Source organism: Chionomys nivalis, chromosome 15 (genome assembly GCF_950005125.1).
Source record: "Chionomys nivalis chromosome 15, mChiNiv1.1, whole genome shotgun sequence".
Lineage (NCBI taxonomy): Eukaryota > Metazoa > Chordata > Mammalia > Rodentia > Cricetidae > Chionomys > Chionomys nivalis.
This window is the reverse complement of record NC_080100.1, coordinates 66,257,426-66,281,070: the sequence shown is the minus strand read 5'-3', so window position 1 is coordinate 66,281,070 and position 23,645 is coordinate 66,257,426. Positions and strand designations below refer to the sequence as shown.

Here is a 23,645-nt window from a genome sequence, read left to right as displayed (position 1 = left end):
CTTTACGCATGTATGTCTTGTATCAGCTGAGAATACAAGGCTCATCCTTCTAATCCCAGCACGTGGGAGGTAGAAACCAAAGGATTGCCATAAACTTGTGGCCAGCTTGGACTGCATAATAAATTGAAAGCCAATTTAGGCTAGAATGAGACCTTGTCTCAAAAATCCACCACCACCACTGCCATCACCACCAAACAACAACAGAATTCTAGGCCTGCTGTTTCTTTGAACCATATGTCAGAGGTATAGTTGTAAATGTGCATTCTTGAGGGACAAAGAACATGCTTGTGTATTACCCACCATAATAAAGAGTCCCACGTGCTGTACTCCTGTAACAGCTTCTCTTCGGTTTTTGGGTTTTAGATTACCCTCTTGGAGATCAGAAGCTAGGGAACCAATGCAAATAAGATGGTGCCGTGCTGTCATTATTCCACTTCCTTCATTTCATTGTCATTGACCCAGGAGTTCAGCTCTGTGCTAGCATGCACAGAGCAGAAAAAACCTGAACAACCTCTAAGTAGTGGATAAGCAGATCTCAGGCCCTTCAGTGATGATGGAGTCTATGATGTGCTCCATAGTAATCCTAAGTCATTCCGACTTCTCACTTCTGCTTGCCGCTGGACCTGGATTTTAGAGAATGATGTCTCTGGATTTTATGTGGACATTAACTTGCTTGTTCTTTTTAGATGGTTAGTCTATCATTCATTCCAGTATTTAAGTCAGAAATGTCGTTGATTCAGTCCTTCATAATTACCACATCTTGTCATTTTAACTTCTTAACATACTGTCTTTCTCTGTCTTCATTTGCAGTAGTTTAGCTGCAGTTTACATATTCTCTTAATTAGCTTACTTTAAGTTTTACTGCTCTGCACTGAATTGTGTTCCTAACTTCAAATTCAAAATGTAATCTTTCTTTAAATTGGGTTTTAAAGAGCTTAAGTTAACTTAAGTAAGGATACAATGGTGGGGTGAGAGATTTTTCTCTCCTCCTCTGACACTGGCGTAATGGTTATGTGGGGCAGTGAGAAGGTAAATACATGTGGGGGTGGGGAATGGAAGCAAGGAAGGATTGAAGAACATTAACGAAACCCCAAAACAAAAAGCTCTTCATTGGAAACCAAATTAGCCTGCACCTTGGTCATGGACTGCTGAGCCTTCAGAGATGTGAATTCTGTTTCACCCTTTATGTCTGTGGTATTTTTACTTTCTTTCTTGCCCTAACCCAACTCACCCTATGTTTGAGCTATATAAACCTACTGACTTTTTAAAAAATCCATCATACTGTTTTATATCTCTGGTACTCTTCTCAGGGAAAGAGCATGTGGTGCTGGCTGTGTGTTTTACTACCCCATCAGTTTGAGGGTATTTATTGATCTTTCAGTCTTAGTTCAACCTTTAATAATGGTTTCTTTGATTTGTGTAGGATAGACTGGTCCCTCTCACCCTCATGTCTCCTATGTGCTTTTAAAGCCGTTCTCCTATAGCATGCACAATGTTTTATTAGTTTTCTTATTTATTTTCTTCATTACTGGATGTGTCAGGAGAGGAGACCCCAGCACACTACAGCTTTATGGGTAGATGGGTAGTCAGGATTCTATATGTGTATCAGCACACACCTACACACTCACCTATACACACATACCTCCACACACATACACCTACATACACACCCACACAAACATACCTATATGCACACCTACACCCACACCCAAACACCCCCCCCCCCACACACAGACTGAGAAGGGAGGGAGACTTGTTTTCTGTGAAGTCTCAGTAAAGAACTGTAATCTGAATTTGAAACCGAAGTCTAAAGAGTTTATCTCCCGCAGGATTCTGTTCTCTGTGATGGGTGCAAGTTAATTTTGTTAAGACTTTCACTGATTGGTTAAAGCCCACCTATGATATGGATATCTGTTTTATTTAAAACTTACCAAGTTAATTATGAATCCCATCTAAAAAATAAACCTACTCCCCCAAACTCCCGCAATAATGTTTTACCAAATATTATTTGCACATTATGGGCCTGCCAAGTTGACTCAGAATTAACTAGAGAGAGATTACTCTAAGATGAAATTTTTTAAAATTTATCTTCTATTGCATGTATATTAATGATGTGTGCAGGCATATCTGCCAGAGTGGGCACATGGAGGCCAAAGGATAATTTTTTACAGTTTGGTTCTCTCCTGCTGCATTTATTTGTGTTCGAGGGATGGAACTCAAGTCACCAGACTTGCATTAGTGGCTGGCAAATGTCTTTACCTACTGAGTCATCTCAGCAGCTCCCACTAGGATATAATTTTGTCAGAGTATGCTATAAGGCCCCACACAGTGCCTACTATTTTATTCCTACCAGAAGCTCACCATTCTATTCTGTGTAATAGCTTTCCACACACAGAAACAAGGTGTGTCTACATTTCAGCCCACCATGGCATGACAGGCATGTAGCAAGCCTCTCTTTTCCATTATAGCCAGGAACACTTCTGTCTTGTCATTGACGTTGGTGGGATGAGCTTGGTGGGAGTGGTGTATTGGGTAGTTAATAGCCGGGCAGAATATGTTCCCTGGAACTTTCGTCTCAGATGCTCTTGTTGGAGGTAGACACAACCTGAAAACTAAGAGGTATATTCCTAGCACTCCATTCACTTATAAGAAGTTAGTGCATTTGTCTTCATAGATAATACTTAATATGATCCCACCATGATGCTGCTCAGGTTTGTCAGGTTCTAAAGCCAAGGTGGTCTTGGCAGAGATACTGCCTCATCACTTCCAGCTTCTTCTATAATTGTGTGAAGACAGGCACTGCTGTTTTTTCACCCTGAACTAGTGTGGTTCAAGATTTCTTGATTGCATCCCTGTTTGATCAGTCATTCAGCTACCGTTCCTTCTATTTGCCATGTATTTATTCTTAATTTTTTTAAATTAATGACCTAAGTTTCCCCTCCCCTATCTCCTGCCAGTCCTTCTTCCCTACTTCCCCTCTGCCTCCCACCCCAACAACTCTTCCCCAGTTTTTGATTGATTTTATTCCATTGATCTGCCTGTCTGTTTTTATGCCAATACCATGCAGTTTTTTTTTTTTATTGAAAAAAAAATTTTCTGCCTCCTCCCCGCCTCCCATTTCCCTCCCCCTCCTCCCGCCCCTCTAGCTTGAAATCAGGGGTGGTGAAACCTTTGGAAGTTTTTTTATTGTACAGGATTGTTTTAGCTATTCTGGGTTTTTTGTTTTTCCATATGAAGTTGAGTGTTGCTCTCTCAAGGTCTGTAAAGATTAGTGTTGTGATTTTAATGGGGATTTCGCTGAATCTAAGAATTTTGTTGAATCTGTAGATTGCTTTTGGTAAGGTGGTCATTTTTATTATGTTAAGGATACAGATCCATGAGCATGGAAGATCTTTCTATTTTCTGATATATTCTTCATTTTCTTTCTCCAAAGTTTATTTGTCTTACACTTCCACATCACAGTTCATCATTGAAGGAAGTCAGGACAGGAACTCAAACAGGGTAGGAACATGGAGGCAAGAGCTGACACAGTGGACATGGAGGAGGGCTGCTTGTTCAGCCTGCTTTGTTATTGAACCCACCACCACCAGCCCACAATTGGCTCAGCCTTTCCTTGTTAATCACTAATTAAGAAAATGCCTTACTGATGGATCGTAGGGAGACATTTTCTCAATTTAAATTTCCTCTTTCCAGATGACTCTAACTGTGTTAAGCTACCATAAAATCAGCTAATATGGTGTGTGTTAGTGATCAGTTCTCACTGATGACTGTAGCTCCCCCTTGTCCAGGTAGGTTATCAACTTGAGTAACAGCATCAATAAAGTCTCCTGACATGTTTACTTGTTGGTTCTAGTGTACTATTATTTTGGAAGGTAATTATTTGATGGATACCAAGATGCCCTACTTTTACAACTTTTGAAATTCCCTTAAAGTCACTTGTCGTTTTGGTGGGCCTTCACCACAGGCTGCAGTTCTTCATGACCCCAGAGTTCAGTTTCCCACTGTTCGGCCCATGTCAGCTAGTCTCCACTCTCTAGGAGTCAGCATACATGCAAACCTTAGGGTTTTTATTGTTTAGTTCTTCTGTCATTGCAAGAATGATACCATGCAATGAAGCTGTTTCTGCTGTCCCATGCCCTAGTGAACTGGCAGTTGTCAAACAGTAAGCCTCTACCTTAGACCTACCCTCTATAAATGAAGTGTTTTTCTGGTGCTAAGGGTAGCATCCAGGAACAACACATGCTGTGTAAGCCCACAGCCGCTGACTGTGTCCCCAGCCCTTTGCTTTTGACAATAGTCTTGCTATGTAGACTAGGTTGGTCTTGTAATTCTTCTTCTGTCTCCCAGGTGCTAGAATTACAGATACGCATCACAACACCATCTCAGAAAGGTTTTTGTCTCCTAGGAGATACAAATTCTAGTGGAGTAATGTCTGTGTGGCACTAGAATCTAAAGGTATAGGTGGCTCCAAAATTCGTGCTAAGAAAGAACTATGTACTAAGTATGCTTGTGTTCCTCTGGTTGGCATTTCTGTAGAAACTATTGTACTTTCTTTTTTCATTATTGTTTAAATTTATTATTACTTAAAAGTATTTACATAACAACCACAGTTTCCCCTTCCTCCTCTCTTCCTGCTCCACTACCTCCTTCTCCCGTTTACCCCCTACCCTCTCCCCACTCCTCCTCCTTCTTCACTTAGATGGGTCCTCTTTCTCCACTTGGATGGGGTAAGGCCTCCCATGGGAATCAACAAAGTAAGGTACAACAAGCTGAGGCAGAACCAAGCCACCCCCCCACTGCATCAAGGCTGAACAAGGCATTCCGCCATAGGGAATAGATTCCAAAGAGCCAGCTCATGCATCAGGAACAGGTCCTGGTCACATTGCTAGGGGCCCCAGAAAAGACAAAGTTACACAATTTTGCTGGCTCCCTAGCTCTCTGACCAGGGTCCTTGAGCTCTCACAAGCTCAGGTTAACCGTCTCTTTGGGGAAGTACTGCCTTCCTACAACTAGAATGTTTTGGCATAAGCCCCCAAATTATGGGAGTTTGAATATTATTTCTTTAGTTACAAAGGCAATTTTAAATTCAATCACAACAACGAACTATTGCTTTCAACAAGTGCGTGTCATGTTGTGACATCTGGTAATTTTCTTGTTCAAAATCCCAGCAGTCCTTGGTTGGCAGCGCACATGGTCTTTGCTGTAAGTTCCACTCTGCATGAATTCAGGCTGTGGATACTTCCAAAATTATGTCTAAGTGTTGATCATAGGAAACAATGACATTGATTGACTTTTTGTAATTCAAAAATAACCTACTGTTGTTCAGGCCTCATTTAAATGTGTCATTTTTTTCCATACAACTTTATGGATAGAGGTTAGCAGCGTTTCCCAATAGAGAATATATGCCCTTTGTAACCACAGCGGCAGCCAACCACCAGTTTTGTTTCAAGTTCAGTTTATAGGGAAGACAAATATAGCCATTGATGCTTGCTTAGAGAATATAACCAGTGGCTCCTGTCTATAGCTATTCTCCTTAATAATGTTTGTTCGGGGCCTTGGGGGCTTTGTTGTGTTACCAGCCACTCTTTTTGGTTATATATGCCACCATGCTATGTTTATTAGTTTTGGTTTATTTTCTAGTTCCCAATACAGTTAGATAAATAATATACTATATTGTCTGATTTTACCAAATCATGACAGCAAGCTAATGAATTCAGCTTGCCATGATCAGAACAGCAAATTGGAGCCATCATATGTAAGTCTGAATGGACCTTGACTCTGTTGTGCTAAACGTCAAGGGAAAGGCGCTAATAGAAGCATGCTTGAACATGTAATATATCTTGAATATTCTCTCCTGCGAGGAAAGGAAAGAAACATGAAAAGAAAAAAGGGATTTGTGACATTAATCACTAAATTTTGGTCATCTTTGGAGTGTTTTTTTCTACAGCTGACACCATATTAGAGAGCTGGGACTGTAGTGTCTCCTTACCGAGGCCTCAGGAGCCCATTGTTTGTCCCTATGAGTCATCTACTGTTTTCATAACAGATCTATGACTGTCATACATCAAGTTCTGGAATGTATACTTTAGCTTCCTAAATATTACTGATTTAAACCCTAATATCTTCTTTTTAATCACTCAGTTGAGTGGAATTTTAAAATAATAATCTGAATAGATTACAATTATTTTGTATGAATTTATTTTATCTTTAGGCAAAACTTACTCATCTCTTAATCTATAATTTATAATGCTAGGTTTTGAAACAATTCTACACCTCAGTAATAAATTTCCAATAGTAAACACAATACTCAGCAATACTTTCATTCAGGCTTTTATCTTAATTCCATTCCATATCTTCCAATCTAACTACATCTTATAGAAATGTTTTATGTAGAATGCCCATTGATCTGTGCTCTGGGATCTTAGAAAGTTCTCTTTTTCTTTTCCACCAGGCTATTGCCTCTACATGTGTATATTACCTTTAGTAGTCTGACCTAAGGGACTCAGGTGGTCCTAGCAGTTGTTGCCCTAGTTGTCATACTATCGGCTTTAATGAAGTGCAGATGGACTCTTCAGTATTATCCTTCCCTTCTGGCTTCGTAGGCCTGTCTAAACTGCGGTAAATAGTTTGGTTTCATTTGGGGCCCTTGTGCTATGGTACTGGCAGAGCTTCCCATTGGTCCACCAGCCTTTGATAACACTACCATAAAGGTTTGATACCGCAAGTTTTTATCAACTTTTTCTTTTTGGTACTGTTTAGAGACTATGCACAAACTGAGACTACTCTTTTTACATTCCTCTTCACGCTCCCCACCTCCAATGCTGAAAGAGCTGTTCTACGTCCCTTAGCATTTGAAAGCCCAGAAGAAAAGAACTTAGATGGCTCATTCAATATAACTATGAAACTATTTTTGATTTTGTAATAATGTTTGATGAGAGTACATATAAAAGAAACCTGTTTATTATCACAGTTATTAAACTCCCTAGGTATCATGAGTCAGTCCACCATGACTAATCTGATAGCTAGCTTTCTGTCAATCTAACCCAAGGGATAATCACCGGTGAGGAGAGAACCTCAACTGAAAAAATGCCTTTATAGGCAGAGCTTTAGGGCATTTCTTAATTAGTGATGTGCGAGGGTACAGCACATGTTGGCCAGTGTAGACCCTGGGCACCACCACATTCTGGGTGTTATGTGAAAGCAGGCTGAGCAGACCACGGAGGAACAAGCAGCACTCCTCCATGGCCTCTGCATCAGAGCCTGTCTCCAGGTTCCTGCCCTGGGTGGGTGAGTTCCTGTCTTAAGGAACTTGTGATGTTGAACTGTTATATGGTAATATGAGTGAAACAGTCCCGTTTCCTCTCATTTTTGCTTTTGGTCACAGTATTTCATCACAACACAGTAGAAACCTTAACTCAGACAGCTTAGTAGGTGCTTCAGCGATATTCTGTCTAGTTTGTTTTTCATCCTTTCAAGTGCTTACTGCTTTGACAAAGGAGATGGGATTTCTTAGATTAAAAGGTCTTTGACACAATTGCCATTTTATGACATACTTCCTTTCATCAATTGTTCTTTAAGAGTTCATAGTAGATGGATCAGCAGGAAAAGGAAGTTAACAATAGGCCTAATAACCTGAGTCTGAGTCTCAGAAACAACATGGGAGAAGGACAGAGCTGACTCATAAAGTTGCCCTTTGACTTCCACAGGCATACCATGGTTCTTTGAACACCCTGTTCACGTACAGTAAATTAATAAATGTAAAAAGTAGTCAACGTCTCATAAATCCACCTTAAAAGTTTGCAGTCCTTTGGTATAAAATTATATAGCATAACTTGATCATGTTGTAGAATCTCTATTAACCAATTTATTATTTTCATTATTAACCTAATTCATAACTCATTCACAATAAATACTTTAGCCGTATAGGATACTCTAGGGTTTTCTTTTTCTTTTCCATGAGCTGAGCTTATTCTCACACTCATTTATTGCCTCTGTAAGACAATGAAACTGGAACAAAACAAATACATTTCCAGTGAAAATGAAGTTGGATGCTTGGAAAGATTAAATAACAGCAACTCATGAAAATTCATTGGATTGAATTAAGTATAGATGTAATAATTATAATAGATTGCGTATGTTTAGGTATATGTGTATATAAAAATTGAATGGATTTTTACTTAACATTTTGCAAGTGTTTACTAAAGTATTTTAAATTTGTTCAATCTCACTTTAAAGACAGCAGAAATCATAGATGACCTATCATGGGCATGACATTTACAAAAGGTAAACGCTTCGTGTTTTAGATAGTAAAATGTCTTTCTGTCTACAGTAGAAGAATGGTAAATGAATGTGTGTGTATAGGACATTCACTCTCTGCCATAACCATAGCAACAGAGAATGAATTTGTCCTGTGACTTTTCTTACCAAAAGCAAAGAACGCACATGAAATACTTTTCAGATGGTGGACAGTATCTTGGATATGCAACATAGAGTTCAAATATGAGTAAACTGATGAGACAGAGCTCAAAAAACTGATATCTAGGATCTGCTCAAATCTGTAAGGGGAATTCTAGAGAGGGGGATCCTGCACAGACGCAAGATAAATAAAATACTGCTCTAGAAATATGTACTGTTTGCTTTGAATTTGTGGCTGATTACTAATTAGTGTGTTCACAGGAGTAATTTAATAAACCTCTAGAAAGAAACAGTTTTGCCATGAGTTAGTAATTTTTCTGTTTTCACCAGAATGAAGTAATCTTGTAAAACATATTTTTTTTGTTTTTGTTTTTGTTTTTTCGAGACAGGGTTTCTCTGTAGCTTTGGAGCCTGGCCTGGAACTAGCTCTTGTAGACCAGGCTGGTCTCGAACTCCCAGAGATCCGCCTGCCTCTGCCTCCCGAGTGCTGGGATTAAAGGCGTGCGCCACCACCGCCCGGCTTTGTAAAACATATTAAATTTGATATTCCACAGGAGAATCTTGCTAAATTATCTAAATTAAGCCCAGAATAAAAGGCCATTCAAAAAGCACTTCAAAAAAAAAAAACAAAAACAAAAACAAAAACAAAAAACAAAACTTAGAGAACAGAAAAGAAAATGAAGAAAAGGAAAGTGTTCTCAAAATTGCCATGCTGTATCCAAGTAGCTAAACCATATTCATTACCCCAGAAAAAAGGTCCTAGCAATACAGTACAGCAGCAGCAAACATAAAATGCACAGTGTTGCTAGCCCAGTACAGAAATCACAGCAGAGTCATATAACCTATTACTGAATAAATAGGAAAAGAGTAGGTTAAAGTGATGTTAATATTACAATTTTGTGTGTGTGTGTGTGAAATTTCACTATGCAATTAATCCAAGAAGATAGAAAACTATGAAAACGTGATAAGGGACAAAACAAGATGCATTCCAAAGTGACACTTAATATATGAAAAGAAAATGTACTAATGTGATTACTAGCAAAGTTGATACTGTTGAAATAAAGAGTGGACAGTGTACAGGAAAGGAGCAAAAGCTACCCCAAATAAAGCCAAAAATGAAAGAGGAGCAGAATGTGGGACAGTATCAAAGCACTTTAGATATAAACACAAATGATGTATTTATTTTGTGTAGTGACATGAGTGCCATGGCACACATGTGGAGATAAGAGGACAAATTTCTGCAAGTTGGATCTTTTCCTCTATGATGTGGTTTCCAAAGATCAGACTTAAATTGTCATCCTTTGTGGCATGCCTTTTTATTTGCTTAGTAGTCTCACTGACCCCATTCTGGGATTGGAATCTGAGAAGGAAAGAAAATAAATGACAGGAAAAAAATTATTTAAAAAAATAATGGCTGATTAAGAAATATAAATGCACATGCCCAAAACTTCATAAAGGACAACATAATAGAATTGATAATGACCAGTGGTTTGCATTCTCTCTTATTTCTTTTAGCTCTTTTAAAGTTCTGTATGATGTGTTTGGTTGCATATTCTCATCTCCCAATTCCTTCCTGAAAAATCTCACCTTTTCTACCTATTCTAATTTATGTCTCCTTTTTCCCAAGCCCATCAAGCCTTTGTGTTGCCCATATATTCTTGGGTGTGTTGCTGTCCACTGGCCACTTCCAATTTAGCAGGTGCTATACTCTTAAAGAAAACTACCATTCCTTCTCCTAGCAGCTGTCCTCTGCCAATAGCTCCTTGGCTAGGGATGGGACTTCATGCCTTGAAATACTGGGATTTGGTCTGTCTTGAGGTTGTACAAGTCTTGTGTATTCTGTCATAACTGCTGTCAATGTTTATGTACAACTGGCCTGCTGTGTCTTGAAGATACTGTTTCCTTGTAGTCATTTACTGGTTCTTTTACAGTCTTAGTGTTTTTTCTGCAGTGTTCCTTGAGCCTTGGGAGGAGTGGGTATGATATAGATATTTCATTTAGGGTTGAACATTCTACACTCCCTTATTCTCTAGACCTTTGCCAGCTGTGGGATTCTGTATTAATTGTATTAATTACTATTACTGCAAATAGAAGCTACTTCAAAAAGGGTTGAGATATTCATTGATTTATGGGTATTATAATGAGCCATTAGGAGTTAATTGAACACTTTGCCAATTTAACAGAATAATAATAATAGATTCAACCCTAGGGCCTATTACATGATTACCCACAGGTTTTTGGCCTGATACTGGTACCAGGTAAGGGTTTCATTTTGTGAAGTGGCTCTTAAATCCAACCAGAAAGTAGTTGGTTACTCCTATGACATTGGTGCCACTGTTGTACCAATAATCATGTTTTAAGAGACCAGTCATTATTGTAGCTTGAAAGGTTGACAGCTGGTAAGATTGGTGATTACTTTTCTCCTCTTGTAACATGCATAGGCATATTCTAACACTATGTAAAATCACCAGTAAGAATGATGAAGCTTCCAGGTAAGTACCTGTCTCATCTCTCCATGTTTTATGATTTAAGTATGTTGTGTCTTCAACAATAGTGTCTGACAGTCAAATTCTGCACTGTAGCATTAGTCTGTAGTGTTTAGTGGCAGGAGTACTTTGGGACCTTGTTGCGAGCTTGTTGCTGCTGCCTGTTGTACTATCCCTGGTTCCCGGGGGTAGGGTGTGTGTTAGGAGACATGGAGGCAACGATAGACTCTGGAAGTGTCCAGTGCAGAAGATCTCTATTGTAAAAGGGTTGGGGTGGGGGGTGTTAGCGGGGTTAGGGAAATTAAGCTGCTGCAGGAACATTTTTGTTTGGTCCTTTTCAAACTGGTGGTCACTCTTGGCATGTGATTGGCTAGGAGTTAGCATCATTAGTTTCTGTGCTTTGGTCCACTGACAGGTTTTTTTTTTTTTGGCCAATTTTGCTTATTCCTGGTAAGTTTGCATGCACTTGCTTGTGCTTGCGCTATTGCCTTACCTCATCTCACACTTTTTATTTTATTTTTATTGGATCACCCAGTGGGAGTTATGAATTTTTATAACCCCACCTCGGGACCCCACCCCCCAGCATTTTGGGCTATGTATATGTTAGGTTGGCCTGCCGGACAGGCTTTAACATGTCTTTGACTACAATCCTTGAAGAGTTGGGCCCCTGGAAAGTCCCAAGAAATCAGAAGCAAGGGGAGACTTTAAGAAGAACGAGGACTGTAAATGGCATCCTGTATTTGCACTAACCAAGCATTGACCACCTTCCTTGGAGGTTTTGATCCTGCACGTTCCATAACCATTAACACCTGGAATGTTGCCTTGTTCATCTGCTGTTGTATCTTAGCTGGATCTTAGCTGTAGGAGACACTTAAGTAGAAACATTAGAGATACCACCACCCTTCCCATAAGGCACCATGCAACAAGTTTAGATGGGTTCAATAGGGATTTTATGTGATCCCACACATGGCCAAAGAACGTGGTAGACAAATCTAATGGCTTGACTCTTGTTGAGTTAAATTGCATAGGTTCTGATTACATGTCTACAGCTGAGCAAGGGTAAACCCGGTAAAAGCTTGTGTAGATTTTGAGGAGACAAATGAAATTGGTGGTGGAGGAGCGTAGCCTGTTCCAGCAAAGGCTGCCATAGTCATAATCAGGTAGTCTACTCTTTGCTTGCCTATTGCTAGCATTCCTGGCAGTTCCGTATGAGACCTGATGTGGGATATTTGCCAGGGCTGTTCTCTGGACAGTAATAAGTCTTGAATAGTTTGTATGGCTTTGGAGATGGAATATTTTTGGGACTTTAATTTTTCAAAAGATAATATTTTGCATGCTTGTGAGGCATAGTGGTTATCTGAAAAAATATTTATGGGTTCTGACTGGGTCATTTCCAATACCTTACGGACCACCAATAACTATTGTAGTTGTAGTGATCCCGGATTTGGTTGGGTATAGATCCTTTCCTTATAATTAACTCCCATTATTATTAACTCAAAATATGTTTTATTTATAGCCATCTGTAAAGGCTATAGTGGCCCGGAGGATGGCATTGTTTGATGGTGTGCATAATTTTTATCTTTAATTTGAAAAGGAGAAGAGCAGAAAGTCATCTGTCCTGGGGGAAATGATTATCTAGCATGCCCATACTGGACCTAGCAGTCGCTTTAAAACAGACTTCCTCTCTAAGTGGTTTGCTGTTTCCCTGGCTTTGCTTATGGCAATGTCTCTACAGTCTATATGTATAACTTTAACTCCTGGGTCAGGGAGAACACTAAGTACCACGAGCGGCTGCTTACTCTCCTAAAGGGCAGCAAATAGCTTATTTTCATAGACTGTCCCAGGAAGCTGGCTGAGCACATAGAGCATGAGCAACAGAATCCCTGTTGCCACCTGGGCTCTGGAACACCCAAAAGTGTTTCACAGTGCTCTCATGCTAGCTCGCAAAGACACCGAAGTCTCTATTAAGGTTGGCTCTACTGCTGTTAGAGTAACCTCAGCAGACAGAACAAAAGGACTGGGGCAGTCCAGCTTTTTAAATGGCATGTACTGTGCTTGTGGAATTGAAGATACCTGCCTAGTGGATGAGAACCAGTTCACCTTAACCATTGCAAACCAAGGCACACCACTTACCTTCATGCACCAGGAGTGTGAAGCCATTGACCAGTCTATCATTCATATCAGGACCTGCTGGGAGCCTTTACAGTCTTGTGCCCAATGACAATGCTTTCGGCATTTAGGGTATTAGGTCTTTGGACAATCCCTACATAAGTGACCAGACTGTCCACATCCCCAGAAGTACACTCTGGCGGGGCAGAATTACCATCCTTGTCAAGTTTGGCATTGACTAAAGGCATTGATGGAAGCCATAAGGGTGGAAACTCATTCTGTGTGTCAGTATCACGGGCGGCTGCGACCCACTTATGAATATCCTCATTTCTACCAGGTGTAATGGCATTATGGGAGACAGTGTTGAGCCTCTCTCAGGTTAGCTGATTTTTCTTTTCTTTTCTTTCTTTCTTTCTTTCTTTTTTTTTTTTTTATGTTTTTTTGAGACAGGGTTTGTCTGTAGCCTTAGAGCCTGTCCTGAAACTCACTCTGTAGACCAGGCTGGCCTTGAACTCACAGAGATATACCTGTTTCTTCTTTCTCAGTGCTGAGATTAAAGGTGTACGCCACCACTGCCCGGCCCCTAGGTTAGCTGTTTAATAAAGATGTCTTTGGTAGGGACAGATGGAATGCACTTTTTCACAACATTGGTGACACAGGTCAAAAATTTAGGAAATGGTTCTACAGCCTACTAGACAAGACTGTGGAAATAACCTATAATGTCCTGGTGCATATAAAGTTTGAGGGCCTTGAAGACTAGGTTGGACACTTGTTGGAAATAGGCATGTAGGCCAATCATGGATTGTGAGACAGGCTCCGTATATTATCTATAGCCAGCAAACATGTCGAGGGTAATATTAAGTCCAAATTGCAAATTTGTACAGGCTTGGGTCTCTGCTGCATCATCATAAGCAGAATGCCATCGGAGGAAGACTGAGGGGTCAAAGACTGCCTTCAGCATGGAGTACCAATCATACTGGGTTTAAAGCTGTATGGTCCATTGTCTGAGTATTTGGTCAAAATAAGGAGAATCAGGGTAACATTGGTTGCCCTGCATGGCTTCCAGCCTGCTCCCAGCCCTGCTGCTGCTGGGAGGGCACATAGCTGACAAGGACAACATCACTGTAGCCTCCAGACTCCAGAGGGATGGGATGTACCTTGAAGTGCTCAAGCATTTCAAAAGTGGGCTGGAACCGCAGATGTTTGACCCAGCACTGACCCTCCTCTTTCAGTGACAAGCACAGGTGTTTGGCCTTGCCCTGGAAGTTGAAAGTGAGGACATATTCACCACATCTTCCTACTCTGATGTACCAGGAAGACACCATGGGAGCCAATGTCTCCTTCCAGCACTAACTGGGCAGCCTTGAGTTGAGAGAGTATGCCATGGAACCAAGGCTGTCTTAAGAGGGGCTAATCCCCCTCAGTGCCCTATGACTCCTCCTAGAATAGGAGTGACCCTGGGGCTGTTTCTGGAGTATCCAGAGAGGGTAGGGTAGGGAGGTGGGAAGACATGAACTGTTCCTGCTGGAGGCCCCTCCTCAATGGGAATGCGAGGGAGCAATTCCGGAGGAAGCCATTCCAGTGAGTCAAAGTGGGAGGCAACAATGGAGGCAGAACTAAGGGAGAAGGAAGCTGACCGCCTGCAGTCAGAAAGACCCCCATTAGCCCCCTATAACAGGTGGTTGTTACTTTCACTGGGTCCCAGCAGCAAATCCTAGCTGCGCAGACTCTGAATGATTCAGTCAGGGCAGCTTATGGCTGTCTGTGTTATCCTTTGTGAGGAAGGAGTTCCCAGGGATCAGGGGATGTGATGGGGGCTGATAGCAAGGCAGGATCCTGGGCTTAGTCACTTTTGGATGTCAGATGTAGTAATAAGAACGGCGGGCTAAGTTCCTGGTACCTGGCCACAAGCACGGCTAGCTTTTTTTTTTTTTTAATATTTATTTATTATGTATACAATATTTTGTCTGCATGTGTGCCTGCAGACCCCATTACAGATGGTTGTGAGCCACCATGTGGTTGCTGGGAATTGAACTCAGGACCTTTGGAAGAGCAGGCAATGCTGTTAACCTCTGAGCCATCTCTCCAGCCCCCAAGCACGGCTAGCTTTATACCCGAAATAATTACACGGAAATTGTATTCTTTTAAACACTGCCTGGCCCATTAGTTCTAGCCTCTTATTGGCTAATTTTCACATCTTTGATTAACCCATTTCTAATATTCTGTGTAGCACCACAATCTGGCTTACCAGGAAAGATCTTAACTTGTGTCTGTCTGGAGTGAGAATCATGGCGACTCACTGACTCGGCTTCTTTCTCCCAGCATTCTGTTCTGTTTACTCCACCCACCTATGTTCTAACCTACCAGGGCCAAGCAGTTTCTTTATTAATTAACCAAACACCTTCCTCCATCATTTCCCCTTTTTCTGTTTAAACAAAAGAAGGAAGGCTTTAACTTTAACATAGCAAAATTACATATAACAAAGCAGTTATCAAGTAATAATTACAGTTACAATATTTATATCTATTTTGTCTTTTATCATAACAAAGGAAAACAACTATATCTATCTATTCTTCAACTCCGTCAAAGACTCCAGAAGGATATAATATTACCTAAGCAAACAAGAAATCCAAAACTCTAGAAATGACAGAGACATCTCGCTGCCTGGACAGTCACCCAAAGTTCTTTTGTACTGTTGGGGCATCCGTCTTCGGCCTTCAGGCCCATAGTGTTCATGAAGCAGGAAATTTCCAAAGACAGTTCAGTCACTTTCTTCTGTGTCCTGCAGAATGTCTCGTAGACTCTTTCATAAATCAGGAAACCCAAAGAATCATCTCACCTTTAGGCAAGTTCAGCAGTCCTCTTTCTGTGGGTTCTTTGTGTCCAGTTTATGCAATAGTCCAGGCAAGTGCAGTTTCTTGTACAAATGGGTATCAAACTCCATAAGGAGCCTCTTCAATGCCCATCTTCCTCTTGAAGTAGCTGGTGCTGCCAGGAGCAGACGTGTCTCATTGCCATGAAAAACCCTAAGTTATTAAAACATTTTAAATGCCATATTCTGCAGTCTTTGAAAGATATGAAGAATGCCTATCTAACTGAAATATATCTCTATATATCTAGAAAATCTTGACTATTATTGTTGATTATCCATTAACAATCTATATTTCCTAATTATATATTACATTTTAAATGAACTACACAATCACAATACCTTAATCAAGATCAGAAATACATATACATATAACAAAATTGACCTTAAAATCCATACCAATAAAAATTATTCATATTTATATCATATCCCCCTTTAAATGTAAAAGAACATTTATAAGCAATATTTCGGAACATGGGCGCAGTTTTTTTTCTCTCCAAACTGCTTCCTGCTGAATGGGGGCACTGTTATTCAAATCTGTCATGGTGTAAGTTCTTTTGTGTGCCAGGGTCATCTCAGTCGGCAGTTGAATGAAGTAATTTTTTTTTTTTTATTTTTTTTTAATGAAGTAATTTTTTGAAGGTGTTCACAGCATCCTTTCTGGAGGACATGGTCTATCATACCATATTGGGATAGAAACAATCCACAGGGTCTCATCGTCTGTGAAAACAAAAGAAGACCCTCTCCAAAGCATCATATCCTTAGACCCAAATTCTGAAGTCATAATACCCTTATGATATCCATTCTGGTTTCACTTGGCAGCCATATAATGAAATGTCTCTCTGTATTTAGCTCCTTTACAGTCAAAAATTTTAAAGAAAACACAATGTACATAATCCAGACTCTCTGTGAATTTTCCATTTTTACATGGCTTTTCTTTATTTCTTTTAATCTATAACTATCTGTACTCTGTCTCTTTAAAGACTTTACCCTTTTTTTAAACCATTAACTTTATTCTCTATATTCTTTTTCTTCTCTCAAGCCTACGTACACTTATCCAACACTGTGGTCTTTTATGTCTGAATCTGTTTTATTGTGAATCTGTAATTTTTTTACTATCCAGGAGCATTTCTTAAAATGTTAAGCACTTCTTTTTTTTTTTTTTTTTTTGCTTTTTCGAGACAGGGTTTCTCTGTGGTTTTGGAGCCAGTCCTGGAACTAGCTCTTTTTTTTTTTTTTTAATTTTTTAATTAAAATTTCCAACTGCTCCCCGTTTCCCATTTCCCTCCCCCTCCTCCCACATATTGCCCCCTCCCCCCGCTCCCCTTCCCCTATCCCCACTCCACTTCTCCTCCCCCTAGTCCACTCCCCCTCCCTCTCGATACTGAAGAGCAGTCCAAATTCCCTGCTCTATAGGAAGACCAAGGTCCTCCCACTTCTATCTAGGTCCAGGAAGGTGAGCATCCAAACACCAATTTGGATCAACCGTCTGAGCTCTTAAGGTCCAAATGAGGAGAAGAAGGAGGGAGAACATGAGCAAGGAAATCAGGACCACGAGGCGTGCACCCACCCACTGTGACAGTGGAACTGATCTATTGGGAGCTCTCCAAGGCCAGCTGGACTGGGACTGAATAAGCATGGGTTGAAACTGGACTCTCTGAACAAGGCGGACAATGAAGGCTGATGAGAAGCCAAGGACAATGGCACTAGGTTTCGATCCTAATACATGAACTGGCTTTGTGGGAGCGTAGCCTGTTTGGAACTAGCTCTTGTAGACCAGGCTGGTCTCGAACTCCCAGAGATCCGCCTGCCTCTGCCTCCCAAGTGCTGGGATTAAAACGTGCGCCACCACCGCCCGGCTTAAGCACTTCTTAAAAACTTAAGTTGCACCATGTACAGGTAATACGGTACCGCCTGTGTCCTGCCCAGTCTAGACCTTAACTGCGCTGTTATTATGGTAATTACGGTAGTTCCTGCCTGAGACCAGCACAGTTCAGCATGGTGGAGCTGAGCAGCTCCTGCCTCAGAGCCATTTGGTGTCCCTGAGCCACTCACAGTTCCAGGCACACAGCAGTCCACATTGCCATCAAACAAATCGTAGCACTTTACTCCAAATGCTCCATTCAAAAGCTCTGTCTCCTGCAGGAGCCAGACAGAGATCGCAATGGTGGCACAACCCAGGAAGCCAGCATTTTAAAACAGCCAGTCTTTTCCTGCTGCTGAGTCAGGACAATTTCTTTGTGGTACGCAACCCACAAACTGCAAAAAGCTGTATTAAATTCTCTCTCTGTCCTTTTTAACCCCTCTCAGGTTTTATGTGGAGTTCATTAGCACGTTGGGTGCCACTCTGTAGTAATAAGAACGGCGGGCTAAGTTCCTGGTATCTGGCCACCAGCACGGCTAGTTTTATACCCGAAATAATTACACGGAAATTGTATTCTTTTAAACACTGCCTGGCCCATTAGTTCTAGCCTCTTATTGGCTAATTCTCACATCTTTGATTAACCCATTTCTAATATTCTGTGTAGCACCACAAGCTGGCTTACCAGGAAAGATCTTAACCTGCTTCTGTCTGGAGTGAGAATCATGGCGACTCACTGACTCGGCTTCTTTCTCCCAGCATTCTGTTCTGTTTACTCCACGCACCTGAGGGTTGGCCTATCAAATGGGCCTAGGCAGTCTTTATTAATTAACCAATGAAAGCAAGAGATTAGAAAGAAATCACTCCCACATCAGTCAGATACCCAGACCTTCACATGAAGTGCATCATTTGTCTCCAGAATGTACTCTAAAGGGCCTCCCCGTGAGGTCAGCCCAGCTGCCCCTCCTCCACATCCCACTCCTGCTGCCATTCCTGCTCCATCTTTCAAGGTTACCCCTCCAGTCTCAGCTCTCAAAGCTGTAAGTCCATCTCTCCCCAGGGGATGTGCCGTCACTAGCCAATCTCCTCCCAACTGTCCCAGCACCACCAGAGGAATTGGATTTGCTGTTTCCACCTAGGACTGGAGGACCTGATGTGGTCTCCAGAGGCCCAGCTGGAGAGAAAGAGTCTACGGCCCCTCTCCAGTGCAGGATGCCTCCTACAGAAGACTGAGAGACCCACTAAACGGAGGGAAAATCTTTTCTTGAGCTTCGACTTTGAGGATATTGTAGAGGAGGAAGAGACTGAGGACGGAAGGGGGGCAGCTAGGTCCTCAGAAGATAGAGATGGGCCCAACACAGCTAGGGACCCGCCCACCCTGCAGCGTTCAAGTGACAAGTCATGTGGTGGTGCGATGTCCACACCAGGGCTCGGATGGGGCCAAGGCCCGTTTCACTTCAGCTGCAGGAATAGCTCAGCAAAATGGCCAGAAAAGGCAGCTTCTGCTCCAGGCTCTGTGTACTGTGGGTGGGAGTTCAGGTAGAGGCAAAAACGGCAGGCAAGGCAGCCCTTGCATGGGACTCACAGAACTTCTTATCAACCCGGGGGAGGGCATGGTGGCAATATTGGCAGAGAAGGGAAGGGGCACCATTCATGATGGGCTCCTGGAGGACAAGGGGAGTCTGTGAGGAGGGGGCAGCAAAGAAGAAAGCAGCCAGAAGACATGGGTTAAGTGGCAGCAACTGCATCTTGGTGCATGTGCTGAGCTCCAGGGTCAAGCTAGCGGAAATAGCGGCCCTTTGAGGAGAAAGTTCCAACCCGGGAAGGGAAAGGGATCTACCACAGTGTAACAGCCAAAGCCTTTCTGTGAGTTACTAGACCGGCCACTGCCCTGATGCTCTTAACTGGAGGTCTCGTAACTATTGAATTTTTAGGGAGAGAAGCAGAGAGAAAAGTTCCAAAAGTCTACTCTAGAAGAGTGGTCAGGACTTCCCATAAAGCAAGAGAAGGTCAGACAGTCCTGGAGAGTGACCCCGGGCAAAAGTCGTCAGTTCCTCTCTGGCTGCAAGGGAGTACATGCAAGGAGGAGCGAGGAGGGAAAAGGGAAAGTAGTGTTGGGGGATCTGCGGTTTGTCAGGCCAGGCCATGTGCCCACAGTGTCTCTGGGTGAAAAGGACAGGTTGGAGGGTCCTTTGTTGGTTCTACCTCCTGGGTGGTCAGCCCTTATGTGGAGGTGCTGGGATTAACTGCATCATGATGGAGAGTTTCTAACTAGGAAGACAAATGGGAAAGCAAGGAAATGTAGAGATGGGAAAGGGCGTAGAAAACAGAAAGTCAGGGCAACTCACTGAAAACAGATGAAGGGGCTGAACTCAAGACGCCATCGGAGACTCAAGATAGGGACAGCAGCTGGGGCAGCAAACAAGAAAGAGGGTAAGGAGGACCCAAAAAACAAGCAAAAGGAAAAGGTCCATCCACATTGGGCACCAGTTTGTTGTGGGTTTGTTGCTGCTGCCTATTGTGCTAAATGCAGAGGCAATAACATAGACTCTGAAAGATTCCAATGCAGAAGTTCTTTGTTGTAAAAGTGTTGGGGCCTTTCATAGGGTTAAGCTGCCACAGGGATGTTTTTGGTTGGTCCTTTTGAAACTGGCGGTCATTGCTGGTGTGTTGTGATTGGCTAGGAGTGCACGCCATTAGTTACTGTGCTTTTAGTAGCTGATAGGTTGCTTTGGCCAATTTTGCTTATTCATTTTGAGTTTGCATGCTCTTGCTTGTGCTTGTGGTATTGCCTTGCCTCAGGACCTCACTGGAAAGAGGTCAAAAAAGGTTAACTCATTCTTAGCAAAGGTCTTATATTTGATAGCCTATGGTATCTAGTAGTAAATTGTCACTGTCTTGGGGATACAATTGCTCTGATGAAATACCATGGAAAAATACAACTTTTAGAGGAAAAGGCTTATTTGACTTCCATATTCTTAATACAGTACATCGAGACAAGCCAAATCAGGAACTCAAACTGGGTGGGAACCTGGAGGCAGGAGTTGATGCAGAGAAGCACTGTCTTCTGGCTTGCTGCTCATGGCTAGCTCGGTCTGCTTTTTAAATATAACCTAGGACCACCAGCTCGGGGCTATTTCCACCTATAGTGGACTGGGCTTTTCCTTATTGATCACTAGTTAAAAAAATGCCAGATAGGCTTGCCTGCCTATAGTTTGATTTTATGGAGGCATTTTATCATTCAGGGTTCCCTCTTTTCAGGCAATTGTTGCTTTATCCAGTTGACATTAAACTCTGCAGCATAGTCACTATTGTAGGGCAACTCCATTTCAAAATCCTGTGTGTGTGTGTGTGTGTGTTTGTACTACCAGGGCTCTTTGCATGGCTCTTTTGTGATAAAACACCTTGGCCATAGACAATTTGAGAACGACAGGCATTTATTTCATCTTACAGGGAAGTCAGGGCAGAAATCTCAAGGCAGAAACATAGAAATAGGAACTGATGCAGAGGGTGTGGAGGAAGGCTGCTTACTCACTTTCTCCTGTTACATGTACAGCTTACTTTCTTATAGCGCCCAGGACCACCTGCCAGGGATGGCACTGCCCAGAGTGAGCTGTCCCCTCCCACATAAATCATTGATCAAGAAAATGCACCACAGGCTTGCCCACAATCCAATCTCTGTGCTTTTCTCAATTGAGCTTCCGTCTTCCTGAATGATTCTAGTCTGTCAAATTGACACAAAACTAGCCAGTACACTGCCTTACTGATTTTCTGTTCTGTGGATATTTTAAGTGAAACACACACACACGTATGTGTTCAAAGCCAACATTCAGAAATGAGAGAAAATGTGCGATTTGTTTTTCTGCATCTAGGCTACTTTACTCAGAGTGAGTCTTAAAGGCAGGTGAAAGAGGAAAAGACATTGTATGTTACTTGTTTATTTTTGTTTTGTTTGTTTGTATGTATGGGTGTGTGTACTTACGTGCTTGTGTGTACGTGCGTGTGTGTATGTGTGTCGGATGCTGCTAGCTCTTGTGCATGTGGAGGTCAGATGTATGGTATTTTCCTCTGGTATCCATACATTCTTTTTTTTTTTTTTTTGATAGATCTCATCATTAAACTGATGCCCACAAATGGGCTATCATGGCTAGTCTGTGAGACAAATGGGTTACCCTGGCTAGCCTGTGAGCCCCAAGCCCCAGGACTCCATGTGTGTACTGCTAGGGTTACAGCTACATGCTCAAACTTGGGTTGTATGTGGGTTCTGCAGATTCTCCAGCTCTAGTGCATGCTCAGGAGTACTTAGCCTATTAGGCATCTCTCCAATCTGACATCTTACATTTTAGAAAAGAAATAACATAATGTAGAACATAATGGAGCAATAACTTTAAAGTTCTGGAAGAAAAAATTCAGTATAATTCTAAACTATTATTTGAAGAAAATGAAAATTAACTCTTTGGACATTTAGAAATATGAATAGCAGTATTCTCTTCCTGTTGATAATGGTGGCAGTTATTCAAATGAAAGTCAGACTGGTTATATTAACATTAGAGGTTATTATATGGAGTATTACTAGTTCTGATAAGATCATTATATCCTGATGAATGGAGTGAATCTTCAGCAAGGCATAATAATTCTAATTGTTCATGTCCTTAATAACAGATCTTAAAATCACAGAGAAGATACAATGCAAAACTGACTCAATTAATAGTTAAATAAACTCATGTATAGTTGGAGATTTCCATACTCCTTTCAATAATGCACTGATGGGTGAGGAAAAAATTGGAACATACAGAAAATTTAAGCAACACTATTATCTAACATTTTCCAAGTGACATATGTAGAAAACTATCCAATATCCTAAGAATATATGATTTGGGGGCCTTGGGAGATGGTTGAGTATTTAAAAGGCTTGTTTCACAATTATGAGGACCAGATTACTGATCCCCCCTATACCTTCATAAATGGTAGGTGTGCAAGGTGGGCTGTTTGTACTTCCAGCACTTGAAAGACATAAATAGGGAACCCTATAGCAAACTGACTGATGAAAGTAGCCGTAAGATCAAGTGAGAGACTTCTTCTAAATGAACAGTGTGGAAAGCAGTCAAGAAAGACTACTGATGTTAACCCTGGACCCCAATGTCCATACCCATGCACACACTTGCATGCAGCCCAGCAAACACCTGCAGATACTGCACACAAAGATACTTTAAGGAAAAAGGAAAGAAAAGTACACATTCTTTCAGTTGTGTTTCTGTACAATATTAGGCCATTAAATTTGTCTCACATAAGTTATAAAACATGTTCTCTGTCTTTACACAACCTGAAATTTCTGATAGCTAAATCTACTTGGAACATTCTAATTTAGCCTTTCATTTAAGACTAAGAAGCACTGTACTGTGAATTTTAATTGGTCTTAATAATAAAAACCTGGAATCAGATATCTGGATAACTGTTGAAAGATCAAAGAGACAAAGGAAAAAACCACAGCCAACTCTTACCTCACCAGCTTCTTAGTCAAAAAGGGGCCAACTGCTATAGAGATGAATACTTTGTATTGGTATGGATCTTGCTTTATTGATATTGATTTAAGGTTAACTTTGTTACATGTATATTTCTGCTCTTGATTAAGGTATTGTGATTGTGTAGTTCATTTAAAAATGTAATGTATAGGGCTGGAGAGATGGCTCAGTGATTAAAAGTACTGACTGCTCTTCCAGAGGAACTGGGTTCAATTCCCAGCACCCACATGGCAGCTCACACCTGTCTGTAATTCCAGTTCCAGGGAATCTGACACCTTCACACCAATGCACATAAAATAAAATTTATTTTAAAAAATGTAATGTATAATTAAGAAATATAGCTTAATAGATAGTCATCTATAATAGTCAAGATTGTAGTCATG

General features: G+C 41.3%; 1 protein-coding gene and 1 pseudogene across 5 annotated transcripts in view; one reads left to right on the top strand and one right to left on the bottom strand.

The window, feature by feature from the left end:
• The window catches only part of Fam172a (family with sequence similarity 172 member A), a 428,434-nt gene that overhangs the window by 56,703 nt on the left and 348,086 nt on the right, over positions 1 to 23,645 (top strand). The gene's annotated exons all lie outside the window — the stretch shown is intronic.
• On the bottom strand, positions 14,042 to 19,465 carry LOC130887659 (SH2B adapter protein 1-like; annotated as a pseudogene).